At 45.0% G+C, this 23,629-nt stretch overlaps 1 protein-coding gene across 1 annotated transcript in view; it reads right to left on the bottom strand.

Annotated features, from left to right (window-relative positions):
• The window catches only part of LOC147701322 (putative methyltransferase DDB_G0268948), a 318,014-nt gene that overhangs the window by 212,910 nt on the left and 81,475 nt on the right, over positions 1-23,629 (bottom strand). The gene's annotated exons all lie outside the window — the stretch shown is intronic.

Below are 23,629 nucleotides of genomic sequence, written 5' to 3' on the forward strand. Positions count from 1 at the left end.
TAAATGTCAAATGGGAAAAATAATCCTCTTAACCAATGAGAACTTTTGATTTTTTTATTACTTACAGTACTGCAGGACCAACCTCCAAATATAAATATAATTTAAATGCAGATTTCTAAAAAACAGTTTAAAGAACTTAAGCCAAATAATGAAAAGCAAGCATTCCAACCTGTTTACCAAATTTGGTGTCATTCTGTAACACTTTGATTTTTGGTTGTTGTCCCACTGCTCACCGGTGCTGCCCCATTGTTATGTTGGCAGTACCCAGTAAAAAGCGCATCTGCCCTGAAGAAGTAGATTTTTACTCTACCCCAGGAGGGAGAGAAAATATTCTTCCCTACACATGCTCACACACAGGGAAGAAAAATAAAGGTTTTCTTTGGTCCACTGAGCTAAACTTACATTATCAAGGGAAGGGATCTCTGGATTTGTACTGTAGCTCGGGGAGGAAAGCCATGTGCTTCCCTCCCTTCATTCACCACATTGGCCCTGGGTGATGTGGTGGAAAAGCCTGGGTAATGGTTCACCCTATCACCTTAATCCACAAATCAGCCTCAAAAGAGGTCCCCTGTGCCTATGTAAGGCTCAGGGAGGATGGCCCTTGCCTCTTAATCAATACATTGGCCCCAGGGAATGTGGGCACCACTGTTTCCCCCCCATAAAATCAGATGCTCCAACTCACCAGGTGGCATAAACATGGACTATGGAAGCTGTGTAACCCTAACCTCCTACATGTTCTTTAACTTATTTTTTGAGGGCAGCAAATTAAACCTTGAGTCCTTGTCCCCTCCCTCATGCCCCCTCATGTTTCACTAAGCTACCACTGCTCCTATTACCCCCGCTCTGCACTGTCTATTGTGCTGCCACTGTCCCTTCCATCTGCACAGCTTGATCATCTAGCTGCCCCTATCTATGACCTCCTGTCCCCTGCCATCGATTGTACAAGTTCAATGCTATGTTCACTCCCTCCTGCCCTTCATAGTCATGTGTGCTTCCTTTTCGATGCATGTTTCTTTGTGCTGCTACTGTCCCTACTGCCTGTCGTGAATGGGCAGTTTGCTGCCCCTGCTCCTGGTCTCCTCCTCTGCCTGTTTCTGTCTGAGTCTAGCTTCTACCCCTTCCCTTCTGCCCTCCATGGTCCTTTGCGCCTAACTCTTCCCTCTGCCTCTTTCCACCATGGCCCCATGATTTACTGTTAACACTGCTGCATTCCTTACATGGTGTGTTCTGCTGCCAATACTCCCACCTGCCCTATATGGTCTGCTTTCCATCCCTGACTCTGACTCTGATGCACTCCAATCTATTTGGAAAATGTGCTTTTTCTGCCAGATGACCACACATTTTGGGCCTTTTTGCTGAACCTTATTTTTGCTGACTACAGAACTGCACTCAGCAGAGACATTGTGCTGAGAAGCCAGTTTCAGCATACAACTGCTGAGATGGCGAAGTGACAGTGGAGAGAGATTGTAAATCACCTGATGGTGTAGCTTCACACTCTGAGAAGCCTAAGAGGCATGAGGAACTCAGGATGGCCAGAGGCCTGGCTCTTGACACTGACAGCTGTCAGTGGCCTCTGTTGCTTGTCCTCCTTGTGGGCAGAAGTTTTCTTAGTTTGGGGACAGATGTCTGACTAAGGGGGCAAAATTTGCCACAGCACCTCATTGGTGGCACTATCTGCAAGCTGGGGTGCATCTTTAAGAAAGCTAAGGATAAGAGCCTCACAGATGGGCTCCGCAGAAGAAGAGGATTCCACATGAGCGAATATATTAACCCCAGAGGTAGGTGACAGAGGGGTACAGATAGGTTCAAACAGGCTTAAATAAGACAACTGTCACTGCAGAAGAGGGATATTGTCCCCTTCTGTCACTTAAAATTTGGCTAGGGTTGCTACATTAGAAATGTTCCCTTTCTGCAGAGTCAAGCTGAGTTTTTTGGCCTTTGCGCTTGTCAGAAATAGGAGTCTCTCAATCGCAGATGTATGCACCTTGTCCAAGTAAGAAAGTAAGAAAGCTTTATTGTTTGGTTAGTTCAAGCCATAACTATATATAACATACAGATTTTCAAAATTTTCAATTAGAATACACAACCATACAGTATATTTAACCTTCAGATTTAAAGCGATTAAAATTGTAATTCAATACAGCACGTATGTTCCATTTTCTCTGTAAACTTAATTTAGTTATGACCAAAGTGTAAAATATTTATTATGCTGAGAAGAGCTAATCATTCCTGGATGTATTTTTTTAGGACAAATTTGTGGAGCTTTAGGATAACAGCTTACAGTTCACATGAGGGTCTGACAGGTTGAGACTGTATAATGGAGGCCCTACATGTCTTGATCCCTCTTGATTTAAAATCAGACATCAATAAAGTGACACATGCAGGTTATAAATATGGAAAAACACAGATCAGGTGAACAAAATCTTCTTTTTTATGACCAAAGAGTCTGCATGTTGTGGTGCCATTGCGTGTCCAACTGGGTTGGTTTGCCATCCTTGGTAGCTGACCGAACCAAAGAGCAATTACGTTTTTCTTTAAAATGACAAATATAAAAGGTGCTTGTTTTAGTGACTTCAGTCCCCAGAATCCCTCCAGTGCCAGGAGGTGCCAACATGTTATTCCCGCACATGGTGCCGCCCTTAGTCAGCTCAGGGCTCCCGCAGGCCAGCAGCCCTTCCTAGATCATGCATGCTGCACTTTCTTTTCAGGACTTCTGTCCCCAGCAGCCCTCAAGCATCAAGAGGCATCAACGCGATCTTTCCACACCCAGGGGCGCTCTTACTCAGCTCGCGGGCACGCATGGCCATGTCTGGACGAAGCACGGAAGAGGCTGTGCTAGGCATACCCTCTTGGTTTTCCTGTCTGGACCCTGGGATAAAGTTACAGGGCACAACTGACTGAAGCTGGGTTAAGGTAAAAAAGCTTTCTTAATTATAAGACAATCTTCAGCATTGGGAAAATGAAACCTATGACACCAGTAAAACATACTGATACAACTTTAGAGGGCTTTCTCCAGAAGGCGCTGGGGGCTACCAATAAGGAAATAGAACTGGTGGAGCGTAGACTTTCATCAGTTCTGCCACCTGATCTTCCAGCTTCAGCCCCCTCTGACTCACATATAGTGGTGAAAAACGCTGGTGATGGTCAGAGATTAAAAGTCCCACTTACACTGTGTCACTATGGACGCAAAATCCGCTCCGCTCACGAAATTTGTGAATTTTCGGCAATTTCGTGTTCCGCGAATCTCGCCAAATTGACGAAACATTTTGCATTCGCAAGCGGGCAGATTTTTGGGGGGCCCACAGGAAGCACAGTTAAGACAGGTGCTCAAGTTGAAGCTAACTTTGTAACCATTTTAGAATGGCGCCGGCAAGCTGCCAGAGTGCTTGCTGGCGCCATTCTAAAATGGTTACTAATTTAGCACCTGCCTTAACTCTGTAAGTGCTTCCTGTGGGCCAAAAATTAAACCTCAACAGGAAGCCCCTACAGATATGAATAAAGCAGGTGCCCGAGTTGAAGCTCAAAATTCAGTAACATTTTAATCAGCCCAAAAGCATTAGTGAGCACGGTCGAGGCTGGGTAAGTGTGCTTTAACCCCAAATCTGCCGTCGAAAATTAGCTGTAATACCCTATGGAGGTCTTTGCATCCCTGAGTTTCTCGAGCGCAATCCCCGTTCCTGTGACCAGGAGGCTGCTTTCATCTCACCTGCTGCCCTGCTCCCTCTCTGGCCCTTTATACACAAGAGGCATGTGAACACGCATAGAAGCCCCGCACCACACACTAGCGGTATCAAACGTCTTCCCGCCCTTTCCAAACAATGATGGACAGCTCACTCAAGGGACCTCATGCCGAGGAACAAGGCGGCCTGCAGCTAAATGGTTGCGGTCCAGCTCCCCTGTGGGTCTATGACTTTCTGCTAGTTTTTAGAATAAACAAAATGCATAAAACGGTGAATCCCTTTTAGATTCTCACCCCCCCATCTCGAAATAGCGCTGGATCCTTGCTGGGCATGCCCTCGGAGTTGGACCGGGCTTCTCTTGGCTTCCCGCCGATCTTCAGAGCGGGCAGTGAGAGGAGCGAACGAGACGGCGCTTGCTGTGGCCGACACTGGCGCTGGGAGGAGGCTGCCCGAATGCATAAGAGGCGCGACTCCGCTCTGCTTCTGTTCCGGGTCGCAGGAGGGAGAGCCAGCTGGAGCATTAGCTCGCTCAAGCCAGTAAGGGGAATTACAAAGACGAGTGTAAAGGGAGTGGACTGTAAAGCGGAAGCCGACATTAAGGTAGGGAGTCAGCACTCTCTTTCTTTTCCATCCAGTGAGTATATCAGCCCTGGGAAACACAATAAGGGAGCACATTCCCATTATGTTGTGCAGTATTTCGAATATGGGGGTTTGAATCTACCACAAGGAAGAAAGGCAACGACTATTAGGGTAACAACTAGGTGTATGGATATAGAAGGAACACTTGGTGTTGGAGTAGGTAGTGTGGTTAGCCCCAGTAGTGAGGAAAAGAACCCTGATGTTAGAATTAATACGTGCCAGGGCAGCTTTTGATCCAACTAAAGGAAAGCCTGTCAAACCCTCGCGCATTTCTCCCCCAGTCTCTGAGGTAAGGGCTTGTGTAAGGCTGGGCAAAGCTAAGGGAAGTACATCTGATGAGTGCATAAGCGTTAAAGGCAAGGGTAAAGGTAAAAAGGGGGTTCCCCCTAAAATAAAAGTAACCCCTTCGCTTAAAACCTTCTATAAAGTTATGTCTACAACTACCACTACTACTTGCTCTTCCCAGTCTATCCCTGTAGTTAACGCCACAGGAATATTGAACCAGGGGGATTCCTTGGGGGCCCCTATTACGTCAAATCTTGCTAAAGAAGGGAGCTCAGATATGCCATCAGATTCGGTGGAGGTCACGAAGCATCCAGTAGTTAGCCTGTCAAATAGATATTCAGCACTGGTGGCCAATGAAACAGAAAATGTCACTATGGAACCAACAAAAGCCACCAATGCTCCTAATGCAGCGCAACCTGATATACCACATAACTCTGTTATGACTAAGAATGTAGATGCGGAGTACATAACAGATAAGTCTGGTACAACCTCACGCTCACTGGGGGATATACTTCTTGCTATGAATGACAAAATCACCAGCAGATTTACAGTGTCTGAGGCCAACCAAGCATAGATGGCTAACAGATTTTTTACTTCTGAGGCCAATCAGGCAGCAATTCAAGCATCATGCGAAGCGCTAGCTCAGAGACTGGTTGAGGTCCCCCTAAAAACTGAGGCAATCGAGATGGAAATCCCTAAAATTAAGGAATCTATGCGCACTACTGAAGTGGAGGTAATTAAGCTGTCTACTCAGAATAAAGAACTAAAAGAAGATCTTGAGCGTCTGGAAAATCATTCGCGGCGGAACAATTTGAGACTCTTGAATGTTCCGGAAGCTTTGGAGGGGTCTGACATTAAGGGGTTCGTAATATCTCTCTTGAAGGGTACAGTGCTAAAGGGTTCACCAGAAGTAGATCTTGTACATGAAATCCAGAGGGTGCATTGCGATCCCTTTAGAAGGAACCCCACAAAACAGAAACCCAGAAAGATCTTAGTTAATTTTCGAATGTATTCTGTGAAGGAGCAGATCTTGTCTTCCGCTCTGAAAGAAGGCTCCATACTTTTCAATAGCTCTAATCCTTTCAATTTTCAAATTAGATCAGATATCTCACACACGACAGCAAATAGGTAAATGTAAATTGATACTTGTATAGCACACTACTCACCCGCAAGGGTCTCAAGGCTCTTGTACGAATACCGCTGTGGAACCCATCCTGGCTTTCCCTGTGAGGCGTCCACTCCTGGGCACCCCCAAGGTAGAGGCCAGGCATCCTAAGTGCTGTGGGGCCCGTTGTGGAGATTAAGCAAGCTATTGCCCAGAGTTGCAGAGTGGGACTCCATGATTGGAATAGGCACCGAGGCGAGAATTATCAGGTCCGTGGAATGTTTGAGCCCAAGACCCGCCGAGGCGGGGAATTGAACCCTGGTCCCGGGCTAGACCTCTGCATCAGGATCTGTCGCTCTAATCATTGAGCAACACTTCTCCACTAGAGGCAGTGGGAGTTGGGGAAAAGGTTGGAAGAGCTGAACAGTATTGGGGACAAGGCTCAGTTGAAGTTTCCAGCACTGCTTTTGGTGATGTGGTACAATCACATGTACCAGATTAAAACTGGTGAGGAGGCAGATGCTCTCATAGTAAAGATCAGAGACGAGAGGGGAGGGAAGTAGGATCATGGGGATGCTTTTTTCATTTTGCACCGTATACTAGGCCTCTAGCAGAAATTCAGTTAATCTAGAAACTTTTATATTAACCCCTCAGGGGAGAGAGGGCCAAATAGGCCTTTGCCTATTGGAAGGGAGGGTCCCTCATGGGACGAGGGGATACAGGGATACCGGGGCTTGGTTGAGGGCAGAGGGAAGGGGGGCACGAGGGTGGGGAGCAGTGGGAAAAAAAGAAAAATAATTAACCTCATCTCAACTTTAGGTATGGAATATCACGCCAGGCAGGGCAGTCGATTTTTGTAGGTGGAGCAGGGGAATGGTAGGAAACCGAGGTCTAGGGGATAGAAAGACCATCTTTATCTCTTGGAATGTTAATGGGTTAAGGTGCCCCCGAAGATAGAGGTTAATCTTTAAGTATTTGGAGCTTTCAACCGCCCAAGTGTGTATACTACAAGAGACTTATTTGAGTTTTATAGAAAGTAGTGCAATTTTCTCCAAGGTTCCTTGGGTAAAATGCTTCAGTGTGTCACATCAGTCGTCCCAAACTAGAGGTATGGCAATTTTGATTAAACAAAGTGCTCTTTGTCCTATAAAAAAAACACAATCAGATTCTACTGGTAGGTGGTTGGTAGCCCAATTAGCATTTGAGAACGTAGACTTTACGTGTGCCTCATTCTATGACCCTAACATGAACGATCCGACCTACATATATAAATTACAGTCAATATCGATATTGGAGTCGCTGCCTTATGTCATCGGGGGCGATTTCAATGTTTTGTTGGATCCATCAAAAGACAGATCCAATTTGAGTCACTATGTGGGAGCAGTAAAGATACGTCGAGCCTTATTGAATATGATGCATGATATGGATTTGATTGATCAAAGAGGTGATCAACAGGGTTTTACGTTCTATAGAAAAAAACAGTTTTGCCAAGTCACCTTTCTGATCACGCACCTCTACAATGTTTATACCAGAATAAAGGGTTGTCGCAGCAGCCGCCGAGATGGACACTGAATAGGGCCAAGCTTCTTGACCCTGAGGTCATTGTGGCTTTGCAGTCTTCCTCTCTGGAATTTTTTTAATTAAATATGGGCTCTACGACAATGGATGTTACTTGGGATGCGTATAAGGCTTGGTTAAGGGGGAAGCTTCATGGAATTATCTGTTTCAAGAATAGTGTTGAGGCGGAGCTATTAAAGAATATTGAGGGGAAGATAAGCAAGCTGGAGAAAGAAAGAAATGGACTAAGCAATGGGGACTCGGAACGTCTCTCACAAGTCTTGAAGGATTTAGATGAGGTAAAATTGAAATATAGAGGGAAGTTAGATGCAAAATGTAGAGCGCAATGGAACACCAGAAATATGCAGAATTTTGAATATGGGGAGAAAGCAGGAGCTCTACTGGCCTGGAAAGCGAGGAATGATATTAAAGAACTGATTATTAACATCAATGGGGAGACCTCAAGGAGGATTGAGGTTATGCAGTCCTGACTTCTCTCCCTCTTTTTGAATCTTTATAGAGAGGATCTTGCACCCTCACCGAGCTCTATTCAGTCATTCCTGAGTAATAAACATCCGCCCATCTTGTCGGAATAAAGCAGGAATGCACTAGATGCTCTTTTTACTCTAGAGGAGATAACCAAGCAAATCAAAAAATCTAAGAACAAAAAAGCTGCAGGCTCGGATTTACTCCCGAGTGAAGTTTATAAACTCCTCACAGAGGAGCTGATTACTGCAATGGGCATTACTTTTAACTCGGTCTACTGCCTAACAGGAAGGGTGCCCAAGTCTGGGAAGGACTCAACAATTGTTTTGATTTTAAAACCTGGTAAGGACCCTAAAAAGGCAGAATCCTACCATCCAATCTCCCTGCTGAATGCCGATTATAAGATCTTTATGGGCATATTGGCAGGGAGATTGGCAAAATTGGTTCCGAAGTCAGAAAGGGTTTGTTGCAGGAAGATACATTCAGGAGCAGACGCAGCTGTTAATAGTCAATATCGATCTGGCCATTCAGAGGACTGATCCCTTGGCCGTAGTCGCCTTTGACGCGGCCAAGGCTTTTGACAGAGTCTTTTGGGTGTATCTTTGGGAGGTACTGAAGGTAATGGGGTTCCGTTCCATCTTTATCCAAACCTTGCAGAACTGCTACCAGGCTGCCTTCACCCGAATCCTTTTTAACGGGCTATTAACTTTGAGCTTTAATATCCAGAGAGGGACGAGGCAGGGTTGTCCGATCTCGCCCCTCTTATTTAATATTTATATAGAACCATTGGCACAAGTGATGAGATTGGACGATTGAATTTATCCCTTTAGATCTGAACAATATAGCTCTAAAATAGCCCTCTATGCAGATGATTTAATACTGTATATGAGCGATCCTGAGGTGGTTATTCCACGGGTATATGAGCTTATGGGGGAATTTGGGTCTTTATCTGGATATTTAGCTAATATAACAAAGACAGAGGTGATGTGCTGGAACTTGGAGTGGGCAGGAAGGGTCAGCACAGAGCTGAGATATCTGGGGATCTATATTGTTAAGGATTTGGAAAAAATTCCTTAGATCAATCTCAACAAAATCAGTAAGGAAATAGAGCCTCTTTAGTAGATGGAGGAATCTTCCCTTAACCATTTATGGAAAAAACTATTTGGTAAAGATGGTCATTCTACCTAAGCTGTCTTACCTATTTACCTCTATACCATTAACCTTCATGAAAAAAAGCTTAAGTAAGGTGCAGAGCAAGATCGGAAGGTTTGTGTGGGGAGACAATGGGGTCCGATTGGCATGGAAAAAATTTGGACGCAGATTAAAGAAAGGCGGGCTAGCCCTTCCTGATGTTAGTCTATACGCAGCAGCATTCCAGTTTAAAAGCATCCAGATGCTACTTGTCAAACCAGAGGAGTCAGCTTGGGGTAGGCTGTTAGGAAAAATGGCGATAGCGGAAGGAGGGGGAGACGGCGAGACATTTTTATATAAGTTTGGATCTCCCAAAATGTTTAAGAGGGTACGTTTGAAGGTTTTGAGAGCAGCCCTGGAGCTGTGGTATAGGTTTAGATGTAGTTGGGGCATAGGTTATTATTCGGAAAATGCCCCTGTTTGGGATGCACCTGGAACACCGGGCTGCCTTAGAGACAGTCTGGCGTTGCCTATAAGAAGGGCGGGCATCACTACCTGGGCCGAGCTGGGTGACTCTGGGGGGGATTCACCCATGGGAATATCTGAGAGCAAAGATCAGGCCAGGGTTTTCTAGATTCAAATACCTACAGTTGGTGTCATGGTATGACGCAGAAAAAGGGGAAGTTACTGGGAATGGGGAGATTAAAGGGCTGTGGCAATCCACCCTCCCAATAAAGAAGGAAATCTCAGTGTGGTATAACCACTTAATGGAAGGTGAAGATCTTGAGGTCCCTCCCTTAGTGGAGGTGTGGACTCAAACCACCTTTGGGCCCTCAATAGAGTCCCTTTACGAGCCCTCATTAAATGTTTTATATAAATATGTCAAACCTGTCTGTTTGAAAAAGAACCATTTTTTGTCATCAATAGACCTTATTATACTCCCGCCAAGATTGCCAAGTTTGCCCCAGAGGCATCTCCTAAATGTCCAAGATCTTTGTTACGCCTAGCTAATGACCTAAATGTTTTTTAGAGTGTCCAGAATTGGCAAATTTTTGGAAAGAGGTGGGTGACTCTATTTGAGATATTTTTAATACCAATATTGATATCAACATGTCACTGGTCTTTTTTGGGGATGACGGCCGATTCTGTCAGATGACTTCACAGATAAACAGAGGTTTATTAATTTACTTGGTATTGTTAGCCCGGAGAGTAATCTGCAAGAAGTGGAAAGATCCCCTGCCACCAAAAAGGGAGGACTGGCTCAAGGCCTCACTTGCCATGGCTCGTCTGGAATAGAGGGAGCGGAAGATAAGCCATTACACACCTGGCATCCGTTTGTGAGTAATTTAAGATTAATATAATTGGTACAATGATTACACCAAGTTCCCTCACAATAGGAGTCGGTCTGGTGACCCAAGCGAGTGCGGTAAGCCGGAAGGACCACTGATGGTAAGAGCAGCTTCATAAGACCCGCAGAGGCTTGAAAGGTGAGATGAGGACCAAAAAAAAAAGGAACCTCGCGCCTTTTGGCGCGGTGGCAAAGTTACAGGCACACATGGTCAGTGGAGACAAATGTTCTGGCCCTTTACGCAGCTGCAGTGTAGGAAAAGCACTATACATTTACCCAATGAGGTAGCACTTACTGATTACCCAGTAGAAAGTACTCCAGTTGAGTAGATGAAAATTGCAAAAAATATACGATTTCGCTGAAAAATCCGCAAATTCACGGACTTTTTTTGCGATTTCGCGTGAATTCGTGGACTGCAGATTTGCAAAATGTGCCCATACTTTCACTACACAGGATGAAATGGACATGTTCATTGATAGACTCAACACAGTAGTACAGGCAGCCCTGGCACCCATCTTAGCACAACTTCAGTGCATAGAAGAGCATCTTGTCCATTTATTGAACAGTGCAGGGAAACTGATGATAACAAGAAGGAATGTTGAAATGTTGACCAACCAAGCTGCACTAATAAAAGTTTGAAAGATGGTAATGATATTACTTTCAGTGCCAACCTGAGAGGGCGTGCCACTATAAGTGATTTGTTAATTATAAACAACTAAAATTCCTCACAGTAGCTTATCCCCATAAATGTCAATAATACTTCATAGCCATTATTATCTGGGGTTGTGGGACAGGAAAGGGCCTTCGTTGAGAACAACTGAAAGCAGGGACCTGGGGTAACTAACCAAGAGAGCTCTGGCCCTCTGAGTGGAGGGAGATTCCCACAAAGCTCCACAGATCTAAATGGCCCACTGCATGTTACTCAGGGGGGGACGGCGTGCAATCAACATTTTCAATTTACCGCTCAGATTGTACACCTTATACATTGATTTTGACAGGGGTCACCCAGCTCCCGCTGGAGTATAGAGAGAGCTGCTTGCCAGAGCTCAATCAATAAATATGCCTATTGGTTCTCAAGGAAAGGTTTTTATCAAAAACAAACTGGTCTGAACATAGTATTATGGCAAGGAGGGTGAATATCTTGAGCAATACGGTTGAAAGTGGAAACAGGGATTGTGTTGTGCTTAACTTTAGTAAAGCTGGGCTTGTGCATTTCATACTGACACATCTCAGAAAATCATCTAATGAAATGAATAAGGTATGTCCACTTGGCTTTTTTACCCCCCCCCCCCCCCCCCCCCCTCCCCAACCAGGGGTCTCATACGAGACAACAACCCATATTCAGACTACGGCACAGATCCCCAGTCCCCAAGTTCAAGTAATTTATCCACTCCAACCGTGTGCGCGGGCAGCACCGGCGAAGCTAGAAGATCTAGGTTACAACACATCAGTCTAGAGACAGCCTTAGAAGGTGATGATATTGGTAGAAATCCACCTGTTGAGCCACCTGGCACCATCTCGTCCAACCTTATTAGCACCACTGAGCATAGAGCTCAATTTGGCAAGGGCTGTTGGTCTCCCTCTTCCTTATCCGACGATAACCGTGGATGGATGTGAGAGGTTTGACCAGGCAGCTATTATTTCCAAGCCCACTACTAATTCCACTTTGCTGAGCGCAGTGGACCTTGAGCACACTACTCAACCATTTAAAATTATTTTCTGAAACATTGCAAGTATTCGCACTAAGTTGGCAATTGAGGATTGGCTTGAGTACATTAGGGGCTTTGATATTGTCTGCCTTCAGGAAACATTGCCAAAGGATGACATTGTGATGGACGGTTATCACTCCTTTACAATCCATGCAAAACCATCACTGTAAGGGAGGGTTAAAGTAGGGCTGGTGTTGTTAATTTCCATTAAATATGGGTCTATACAAGTCTCTGTAGGTAACTCCTCCCCATGGTACCATGTAATCTTGATTTCTAACTTGAAATGGGTCAATCTATTGTTAGTAAACTGGCATTACAACATGTATTACAGTAATAGTTGCTATGGTATAAAAGTCCTTCAGTCAGAAATCAACATTATCTTGGGGAAGTGCCAGGCTCTATGTATCTTTTGGGTGGGGTATTTGAATACTACTGCTCAGTGCCAAAAACGTTTGTGGGATATTGGACTTAGAGGACCAGCCTCAGTTGCATTTTATTCACACACCACAAGGTGAGGCTCTATGTTCTATAATCATTGACACTAATTTGGGCCTTTATAATGACTTGACCTCTAGCCTTGTAACACAGTGCCCCACTGATATTGGATGATGAAATGGGATTTTTATAGATTTTATGTTTATATCAAGAAGGTACTTGCCAATTGTTGTCGTCTTCGAGGTAGTACCAAATTATGCCAGTGATCAGAATCTCTTAACTATTTACCTGATTATAACAGCCCTTGCAGAGAAAGGTGATGGCCGTTGCATTCAATTTGATCTCAACAAAGGGGTAAGATTAAACTTGGGTAAAATAAACCCTATGTAATTTGACGGAAAAATTGTGGCAGGGAATATGCTCTCTATCATGAGATGCCTTCAACATGATGCTCCTGCAGATGAGGTCATTCAAACTTGTCAGTGTAGACGTAGCTCAAAGACTCACCAGATCCACTCAGATGAGGGAATCCTGAGATAGGATTTGGTTTAATAGAGAGTGCTCCAGAACCCGAAAGAATCTTAAAATGGCCCTCCGTGAAAATCCTTGTGACAGAACTCAAATTAAAAATGACATATAAAAGTGTTTTTAATGTAAGAAAGGAGGAATTGAGGAAACTAGCCTGGGAAGATTTGGAGAGAGCCAGTGCCCTCAAAGATTCTAAAAGTTTCTGGAATATCATTAACCATCCGCTTTTCAAGGATGAGGTGGGCAGATGGACTCTCTGATTTTGGGGGACTTGTGGAAATCCCATTTTCGCCACGAAACTTAATCCAAATTGTGTTCAGTTAGAAGAGGACAGGGAGGATCCACCACCAGACTTACCCACGGCTGTCCAACAAAGTGTATCTCTCAATGATGCCGAGACTGAGGAGGCTATGGCAAATGGAATTTGCATGAAAGTCTCAGGCCCCAACGGAGTCCCTCTAGACCTATATAAAAGTAATCCCAAACTCTGCGCACCCCTCCGGACCAATGTTTTTAAATCAGTTGTGACTGGACCATCCCAGTGTCATGTAGGAAGGCCGTTTGTTTTAAAAAAAAAGTAACAGGAGTGATCCAGTCTGTTATAGGCCAATTTCCCTCATTGAACCTATGGCTAATGTTTTATGGTGCTTCGTTCTTGCCCGACTCGAAACCTGGATGATTGATTTGGGGATCGTGTCAAGCATGCAATATGGCTTCAGGAGGGGTATGGGCACCAAAGAGCAGTGCCTTATCCTTTCCCAGATTATGGGCAAGTACATGAGGGCCAGGAGGGGGTTTACATACCTGTCCTTCATGCACTTATCCAGTGCTTTTGATATTGTTAACAGAGAGAAGTTGTGGACCCTAATGGGTACTATGGGTGTTGAGGAGGCCCTGATTTCCCTGCTATATAGGCTTCTTGTCTCCACTACTGTTGTCATAAGGTTTAGATCCCAGGGGGAACAGACTAGGCCTATTGTTTCTACGGGAGGTGTACGGCAAGCCTGCATTATAGCTCTGTTTCTCTTTTTAATCTATATTAATGGTCTAGTTGCATTTTTACCTGAATAAGTAGCAACCCAGTTATGTTATCATCACATGGGGATGATACTGTGCTAATGGCCTTAACAGCAAATAGCCTTCAAAAATCACTCAATGCTTTTACTGATTTTATGTCAGCTCTTGAATTAAAAGTCAACTTTCTTAAATTATATAAAATGGTGTGTGGCCCCATGTTGGAACTGGCCCTTTTTGGCTAAAGTTCCTTGAACTGTTTGACTTCCTCATAGACATTTTTCTGACATTGTGTTGAGGACTTAGATGCTTTGGGCACTTTGCCACTGCTCATCAGTGTCAAAGTGCAAGTGCTCCCTGTATAATAATTGGTTTTCCATAAATGATATGTTTGTCTTACAAGTAAAGTCCCTAGAGAAGGGCACTATCTGTGCCAGGGCTGGTAATGCAAATGCTACTAGTAGTCCTGCAGCACTAATTCTGCCACCCTCACAAGTAGCCCTAAAAATAAATCTCAGGCCTGCCACTACAGTGCCTGCGCGCAGTTTGTTAATTGCCTTGTTGTCCTGAAAAGTCCACCCACTTAAAATGCCTTACCCTTCCCTTTCCCTTTATGCACATCAGACATCCCTATAGTAGGCCCAAGGTACCTTCCTGGGCAGGGTGCAGTGGTGCAGTGTATGTGTAAGGAAGGACATGAACTGAGGTGTGTACCATGTCCTGACAGTGAAATACTGCCGCCAAATTCATTTTTCACTGTTGTGAGGCCATCTTGCCCATAGAACAGAATGGGGAATGCTGTGCCACATGTTTCCAATATATCTTCCTATAGGCATAAGATGAAGAGATGGAGTTTAGTGTGCCTGAACTCAGAATGTAATAACGCATCTTTTTGTTCAGATGGTTTTTGAATTGTGTGTTCAGAAACCACGTTGTTAAAAGTGGCTGATTTCTTGTCCTAACCATCCTGAGTGCCTCTGCCTGGTTGTGTATTGACTGTCTGGGTTTTGATGTGACAGGGTCTGGGATGTGTCCTGACCCCAGGGAGGAGTAGGTGAGACAGCAACAGGCTGGCCTGCATTTGGTGTGGTGGGGGGAGTAGCCCCTTGGATGCGAAGAGGGGTGTGCTGCAGCCACAAAGGAGAGGCTCCACCTCCTGCTGAGTGTCTGAGGCCCAGACCCTCACTATCAAATAAAGGATTTGTGCACTAGCAGGAAGACAACACAATATGGTTTGGGCCGGGCTCAGAGTCCCCTGAACACAAAGACTTCAAAGGCATTTAGGGGTATAAAAGTGAGAGCTGAAACCTCTGAACTCGACTGATCTCAAGCCTGAAGAAGGATTAAAAAAACGTTGTGATCAAGAGGAACCTCTGCCAAAGAAGAACAGCTGAAGAGACTGAAGAGAAGAACTGCCCTTGCTGTGCGTTCCTGGGCTGGCCTGCAGTTTGCTGATTTGACTTATTGGAGGACAAGGGACTTTGCTGTGAGCAGTGTCCCCTGCTTGAAAGGACTTGGCTTTGTGCTGTGTCCTGAAGTAACTTGTCTCCAAGGGCCCAAGAGGAGCTGGCTCCCTGTTGTGGAAACTCAGGAACATAAAAGTTTCCAAGTGTGTCTCAGGAACTCCTTGTGTGTGTGCTTTTTGTAGCCTGAGACCTTCATGAGAGTTGCCCCGTGACTGTGTGCCCCGGAGCTGCCTTGTGCTCTGCTTTGATCGACAGCGTGACCAAAAGTGCGACCTTCACTAGCATCGCAGTCGGTGCCGAACTGCATTATTACTTGCTTTTATGATCCGCAGTAGTACTTGCACAACGAACTGCATTATTACTTGCTTTTATGATCCGCATTAGTATTTACACTACGAACTGCATTATTAATTGCCTTTACGATCCGCATTAGTACTTGCGTTACAAACTGCATTATTACTTGCTTTTATGATCTGCATTAGTACTTGCATTAAGCACTGTCTTTTTTCTACATTACGAACTGCATTACGAACTGCACAGCATTGCATTCGGACTGCATTAGATCATCGTGAACTGCTCATTAATTCCCCAAGAACCTACAAGTGATTAATAACCAGGCAAGTGAAATATTACAAATATGCATATGTTGGATATTTTTATCGTTTGGTCTCATCATATTTCTTCTTAATAAAGGTACCGCTATTTTCCTAAATCAGTGTTGTGTCCATTTGCTGTGTTATCACTGTGTTATTGGGTGTGTGGTTGCAAATACTTTACACATTGCCTTGGAGATAAGCCTGGCTGCTCATTCCAAGCTACAGGAGGGTGATCAGGGATTATCTGAGAGTGTATCCCTCCTTTCCCTGACTAGAAGCAAGGTTCCCTATTTGGTCCAAGGTACCTACCTCAGCCAACTAGAGACCCCAGTTCTTACATTGGTGGTCAGTGGTTGGGATTTGAATTTGTATTTGCAACTGACTCACAGTGATTGGTGTACATCACTAGTTTTAGCGCAGACCACGACACAACCACGTATTGTGTTTTTTAATTTTTTGTTCTATTTTTGAGCGACCTTTAAGCTACACATCATGTCTCAAAGGAGTCAAATAGCCAGTGCGGATGCAGAATTGGAGTTCAACATTGAGGCATTGCTTACCTACAAAGATGATCAATTGAGGCAATTCTGCAAAGCTTTGGGATGTCCCATAAAAAGTCGCGCCTAGAAGGAGGAGCTGCAAACAGCTTTGGGGGCCTGGTGGGAAGCCAAAGAGGCTCAGGATACAAGTGATGCTGAAGTGGATGAGGATGACCCAGGGAATGGATTTGTTCCACAGGATTTGCCGGTGGGAGGACCAGCATTCAGCATCAGGGAGGAGCTTTTCCCCAGAGGAGCTGCAGGAAAACCAAAGGGTCAGAGAGCACCCAGTTGGGGGTCTAGAGCTTACTGGCCAGCTGTGCTAGGAAGAACACCAAGATTGTGGGGTATCAGTAACCAGAGATCCCGTGGTCCTGAAGTTTGTTGGTGCCAATCCTAAGTGGCAGGCCTAGAAGTCTGGATGGAGGGTAAAAAGGGGGATGTGTTCCCCAGTAGGAAAAACCATGGATCAAGGCCCATGGGTCCCCTATAAGTCACCAGGGTAACCCCGCCTCCAACCTGAAGGGCTGGATAAATGTTAACAGTGCCCTGGCCACAGGGTCTTCCAGGGGGACTGCACCAGGTGGGAGTTGGAAAGGGACAAGCACTCCTAGAGGGCCCTCAACTGCCAGGAAGTATAAGTGGAGAAGCTTAGTTGGCCCAGGGAGTTGTATCTGAGGGACACCCCTAGGGTCAGGAAGGCATAGGACAGGGTGGTGTCCCTGCGGTCGCGGGCCCGCATCCAGGTTCTATCACCCCAAGCAAAGGAGTGCATCAAGTAAGTTGATTAGCCTAGGCTGGGAGGGGGTTGGGTTGGACTTGGCCCTTTTTGGCTAAAGTTTCTTAAACTTTTTGCCTTCCTCCTAGAACTTTTTTCTGACATTGTGTTACCGACTTAGATTCTTTGGAACTTTGCCACTGCTGATCAGGGTCAACATTCAAGTGCTCCCTGTATAAAGTGTTATGGTAATTGGTTGTCCATAATTGGTATGTTTGTCTTACAAGTAAAGTCCCTCGTAAAGGGCACTATGTGTACCAGGGCTGGTAATGCAAATGGTAATCGTGGGCCTGCAGCACCAATTGTGCCACCCACATAAGTAGCCCTAAAAAGAGATCTCAGGGCTGCCGCTAAAGTGCCTGCACACGGTTTTTAATTGCCTTGTTGTCCTGACAAGTCCACCCACTTAAAAGGCTTACCCTTCCCTTTCTTTTTATGCACATCAGACATCCCTATAGTAGGTACAAGGTACCTCCCTGGGCAGGGTACAGTGGTGCAGTGTATGTGAAAGGAAGGACATGAACTGAGGTGTGTACCATGTCCTGACAGTGAAATACTGCCAAATTCATTTTTCACTGTTGTAAGTCCATCCCTTCCCTTTTTTTGCACATCAGCCAAGAGAGGTATAACGACCTTCACTAGCACTGCGATCGGTGCCGAACTGCATTATTAATTGCTTTTATGATCTGCAGTAGTACTTACACTACGAACTGCATTATTACTTGCTTTTACGATCCCCATTAGTACTTGCATTATGAACTGCATTATTACTTGCTTTTATAATCCTCATTAGTACTTGCATTAAGGACTGTCTTATTACTACTTTACAAACTGCATTACAAATTGCATAGCATTGCATTAGGACTGCATTAGATCATCATGAACTGCTCATTAATACCGCAAGAACCTACAAGGGATTGTTGGCCTAATAACTGGCCCAGTGAAATATTACAAATATGCATATGCTGAATATTTTTATCATTTGGTCTCATCATATTTCTTCATGATAAAGATACTGCTATTTTACTAAATCAGTTTGGTGTTCATTTTTGGTGTTATCACTGTTTAACAGGGAGTGTGGTTGCAAATATTTTACACATTGCCTTGGAGATAAGCCTAGCTGCTTGTGCCAAGCTACAGGAGGGTGAGCAGGGGTTATCTAAGAGTATGTAACTCATTTCCCTGACTAGAAGCTAGGGTCCCTATTTGGACTAAGGTACCTACCTCAGCCAACAAGAGACCCCAAGTTCTAAAATCCATTTTCTACTAAATCAAGAAAGTTTACTGTAAGAGGTAAGACTATTGGTAAGCTGACTAATTTTACACATTTGGGGAATAATTAAAATAATACTTTGAATTGGGATTCCCTGGTTACTGCCAGAATGTAACACACAAGTAGAGATGTGGAGGTGATCTTCTGTAGGGCCTGCTTTCTAGGTCACAAAGCAGTGACAGAGTTGTTTACTTTATATAAAGCCAAATGCTTATCTATCGCATCCTATGGTGCATGAGTTTGGGGTCACCACAAAAGTCACCAATTACAAGTCATGGAAAATAAATGTATTATTAGACCGTTGATGACTCCTAATAGCAACCCCTCACTCTTCTGTCATCACAAATGGGTTTGGAATTTCAGCAGTGTCGAATAACTAATGCCCCTCTCTTTTCATAGGTTAACATTTGGCTATCATAGGATCTGACATTTATCAGGGATGGTATTAAGTATTGTACTCATTTTGACAGTGCTTTGTCAATCCCCTCGCTTCATTTTGTGAGAGACAGACTCTTCGAGTTAGGCTTGGAGCACTGTTAGATCTGGGGTTCTCAAGTTCGCAGAGGTAGGTACCAATGTCCAAATAGGGACCCTTGCTTCTAGTCAGGGTAAGGGGGATACACTCTTTAGATAACCCCTACTGACCCCCTTGGTAACTTAGCACGAGCAGACAGGCTTATCAAAGGCAATGTGTAAAGTATTTGTACTAACACAGTGAAAATACCACAAATTAACTCCACACTAGTTTAGAAAAATAAAATATCTTTATCTAAACTACATAAGACCAAAACGACAAAAATCCAACATACACAGTTCAAGAATATGTTTTTAAAAGAGTTCTAGGGTTTAAAATAATCCACTGTTCCATCACGTTTAGCCCAAATTACCTGTAGATGTGACAAAAGTTCTGAATAGAAGCTGCAGCGTTGAAAAACAAGCAATGCGTAAATCTTGAGATCCTGGGAGGCGATGTGACAGCCCCTCTGCATGCAGCAGGCGTGTTGCGACGAATCATGTTCGTATGGGGAGGGATTCAATACCTTGAGTGGATTCTGGTGCGCAGGTTTGGTAGGAAGCGTTGCGCACAGGCACGATGCGTCAATCTTCGGGACAGCGACAATCTCAGGTGCGGCGACGATGCGCGGCATCATCGATCTTCTCCTCTCGCGGCCCCTCGATGTGATGGCTCTGCGACAATGTTTGCAGCGACGTGATGCGGTCTGCAAGCAAGCAGTGCGACAATCTCACCCAACGATGACAGGCTCTGCGACGATAGTCGCAGCAACAGGAATCTTCTGGCACAAGGGCAATGCACTCCGCAAACGAACGATACATCGGTTCTTGCAGCAGCAACAAGCGCTGCGACGATCTTCGCGGTGACTGGAATTTTCTCGCACTGTTGACGATGCGCTCTGCAAGCAAGCGATGCGTGAAAATTTCAGATTTTCTTCTTTTCTTCTTATCCAGCTCCCCAAATAGCAGGCGTAACTTACAGAGGCCCCACAATTGGATCAAGCACTCTAGGAAGGGCAGAACTCACTTAGCAGAGTTCAGGGGGGAAGCTGGGGGTGAAGTCCTTTTGTTCCTGTGACTTCTTAACAGGAGGCCAGCTCTCCTCAGGCCCTTGGGTATCTCTTCAAGTAAGGGGACACAGCAACAACAAAGTCCTCTCCCTCTCCTTGGCAGCAAAGCAACTGCAGGTCAGCCCACAGACACACAGCAGGACAGTCCTTCCTCTTCAGTCTTCCAGCTTTCTCCTTGGCAGAGGTTCCTTGATTCGAGAGTGATCTAATTTCTTGGGATCAGGATCCCAATATTTATACCCCAAAGTCCAGGAGGCGCTCAAATAGCGCATCACCCCCGTCTCGCGGGACGCGAGCGGGACGCCGGGCGAAGCCCGGGCAAAGGGCGGGCCCTCTACGGCCCTCATCGGCTAGAAGAGGCTGGGCTGGGCCAGAGACCCTGGTAACCGGTGTACGTAAGTACTTGTCTTTGTTGTGCGCTCACCTTGCGATCACTCCCCACTACTGAATGGCCGCTGCGGCAATAAGCCCTGCACCAGTGGGGTTGGACAAAAACATCACCAGCCGGACATTGGATGATTATTTTCTTAAACCATCAATTGATGGCAATAAGGAGCTTTCGTTAGCTGAGAGGAGGGCAGACCGCCGCCGTTCCATCGAGCGTATAAAAAACAGAACATTTTCTGAACCCATAATGTCTGTTTCTCTACTTGATGATCTAAGTAGCGCCCCAGCAGATAACACCTCACTGACCTGTAGCATACCCTTGCTCCTTCAAGAATGTCTAGCTCCGGCTCTGTCACCCACTCACTCTCAAGAAATTGCCCCTATAGTGACCACTGAACAGAATAATACCTCCAAGATCCTAATATCTCCCACAATAAGGCCTGGCAAAGTTGTACGAGGTAAAAGTTCAAGGCCAGTGACAGATAAAATGCATGGGCCACCTCCACCCAAAAGAAGAAGGAAAACCATAACAGCTAACAAGCCCAAAACAAGTTATACTGACTTTGGCAAAAAGAAGAACATTGTTACATTACCTTCTATGGGATCCTCTGTCACAAGTCAAACCATAACAGTTAGCCCCACTCTACCGCCATCCTTACCTCAAGTAACTACAGACTTTGATTCCACCACTGTCCAGATGGAGGAGGATTTGCAACCCGCCACCCCCAAGTCGCTTCTGGACAATATTGAATTGATTATACGTAGTTACATGCTTGCTTTGTCAGACAGATTTAAGGGGATGGAGGTCCGTTTAGGAAAAATTGAGGGGGATTTGTTTGTGTTAGGGAACCTTGTACGTTCGCAAGGCCAGTCTAAAGTACAGCACCAACAAGGTATTAAAACAACCCAACCCCCCTTAAAAAATATTGCGTGTCCCATGCTGCCCAAACCTAGCACAAGTAACAGCCAGGCTGTTGCAGTAACTCCAGCCACCCCTAACTCCTTAAACGCGGCATCAAAAGCACTCGGTGGTAACACCGGTAAAAACCCTTTAACAACAATTTCATCTGATGTACAGGGCAAACCAACCACCACATTACCAACTATTCCCGCAAATATCCCACCCAGAGAACTTAGACCTGAAGGAAAGGAGAATAATTGGGGAAGAGGGGGACTGTCTAGAATACCACCAACAGAACTTCCCCCAGAAGCATTACCTTACGTGGTTATACTCACCGGGGTACCAGAACTGCCCAATGGTGAAAGAGAGGGATATTCTCAGTTAAAAAATAAAATAACGCATTGGCTTTCCCTATATAGACCCAAACCCATTGCGATTAACGGTGAGATAGTTCACGTTCGGCGTCTGTCCTGGCTGGGGGGCAGAGCAAAGGACATTGGTGGTGATGTCGTGGTAATAAACTTTAGAGACAGGAGAGCCGTACAACATATCCTGAATTGGCCCTATGGAAATGAAAAGAATTGCATTGTACCACGCCCCCTAACATATTTTTATCCCAGAGCCACTGTCTTTCCTCCACAACACTATAATAGTAATGCCTTCTCTTCTTCTCAGTTTCCCAATATTGAGTCGGCTCTAAACCCCGTATATATGCACCCTCTGGCTCCACCATCAGCCATACCTGGGTGGAACACCATACCTTTTAACCACAAAACTGGCTCTAATGGGAACATGTTAAGCTTGTTACCATTTACGCCTCTAGAGCTCTCCAACAGGTTCTCGGTTTTCAATAGCCTAGAGGACTGCGATTGATGGTTAAGGAACGCAGAAGCCACGGGGGGCGGGGTAAGTGCCTCACGTAACTCAAGGTCATCTGAGAAATTAGGGGGTCGGTGTCACGTTATAAATTCATATACTGCCCAAATCACCGCTGATAAAAACAGTAGTTCCCCTAAAATACCACTCACAGAGCTAGTAGGGGAAAACGTGGTGCACCCCACACCACCCTCAGATATAAAGGTAGTCACTAGTGTTATATCTGGACCCGGGGAGCCGGATGCAGTGCGTATTGTGGGCCCGATGGTGGCAACCGTACTGTCGCCTTCTTTAACATCCGCACAACCAATTACAGAGTTTGTTGTTTGTCCTGCACTGGATGACAGTGTAAAATTAATTTCCTGGAATATTGCAGGTTTGGCAAATAAGTTACGAGATGTAGTATGGCTATCGTTTATCAGAAAATTTAGCATTGTGTGCCTCCAAGAGACCTGGTTAGAAGAAAATAATGTCCATATGGAGGGTTTCTTAAGTTTTATCACCCCAGCAGCTGCCTCGATCAGGGGTAGAGCCAAGGGTGGTCTGGCCATCTTCATTAGCCAAGAACTGCAATGTAATGTAAGCAACTTCCATAGCGTAAATCTGAACTTACAGAAGATTGATCTAAAAAATGGGAAGTCTGTGATGACATTGGTTAATTTTTATAATGCCAACTGCAACAATGAAATGTGCCATATTGCTTCCCTGAATGACATTTTGAGCAACACTGTTTATAATGTATCACGACATTTGTTGATAGCAGGTGACTTTAATGTGCAACCATGTGGTAACCCAGCTAGTACGCCAATGGGGTCCTTAGGGTGTCACAACGAAGAAGGTTTTCATTTTTCTCATAGTAGGGGTGGCGAGCACCTAAATGATTTAATGAACGAGCACAACCTGATTGTAGCTATGTCGCTTGTCCCCGATACAAAAATCTTTGACACCCCAACCTTTAAAGGGCATGGGCAGGGTTCCTTTATTGATCACATACTATTATCGCCAGATGCTGCTCAATGGGTTTTGTACTTTTCTATTCTCACTAGTACATACAGTGATCATAATCCCCTTGTTATAAACTTGAGTGGTCCATTTTTTGCTAAACGTCAGTCACGCCCCGATCACGGTATGTTAAGGTGCGTAAATGGCAGGCGTCGCATTAAATGGTCAATGGTAAACCAAGACACCTTGTATTCTAACATAACCAGCGCATGTGAGGAGGAGCTGTCTGTGTGTTTATCATCTGAGTCAATCCCTTCGACCATTTTGTTTAGGTTTGAGGGGTTGGTCGCTAAAATTGGCTCCATGCTCAC

The sequence above is a fragment of the Lissotriton vulgaris genome, chromosome 7 (genome assembly GCF_964263255.1).
Source record: "Lissotriton vulgaris chromosome 7, aLisVul1.2, whole genome shotgun sequence".
NCBI classification, from domain to species: Eukaryota; Metazoa; Chordata; class Amphibia; order Caudata; family Salamandridae; genus Lissotriton; species Lissotriton vulgaris.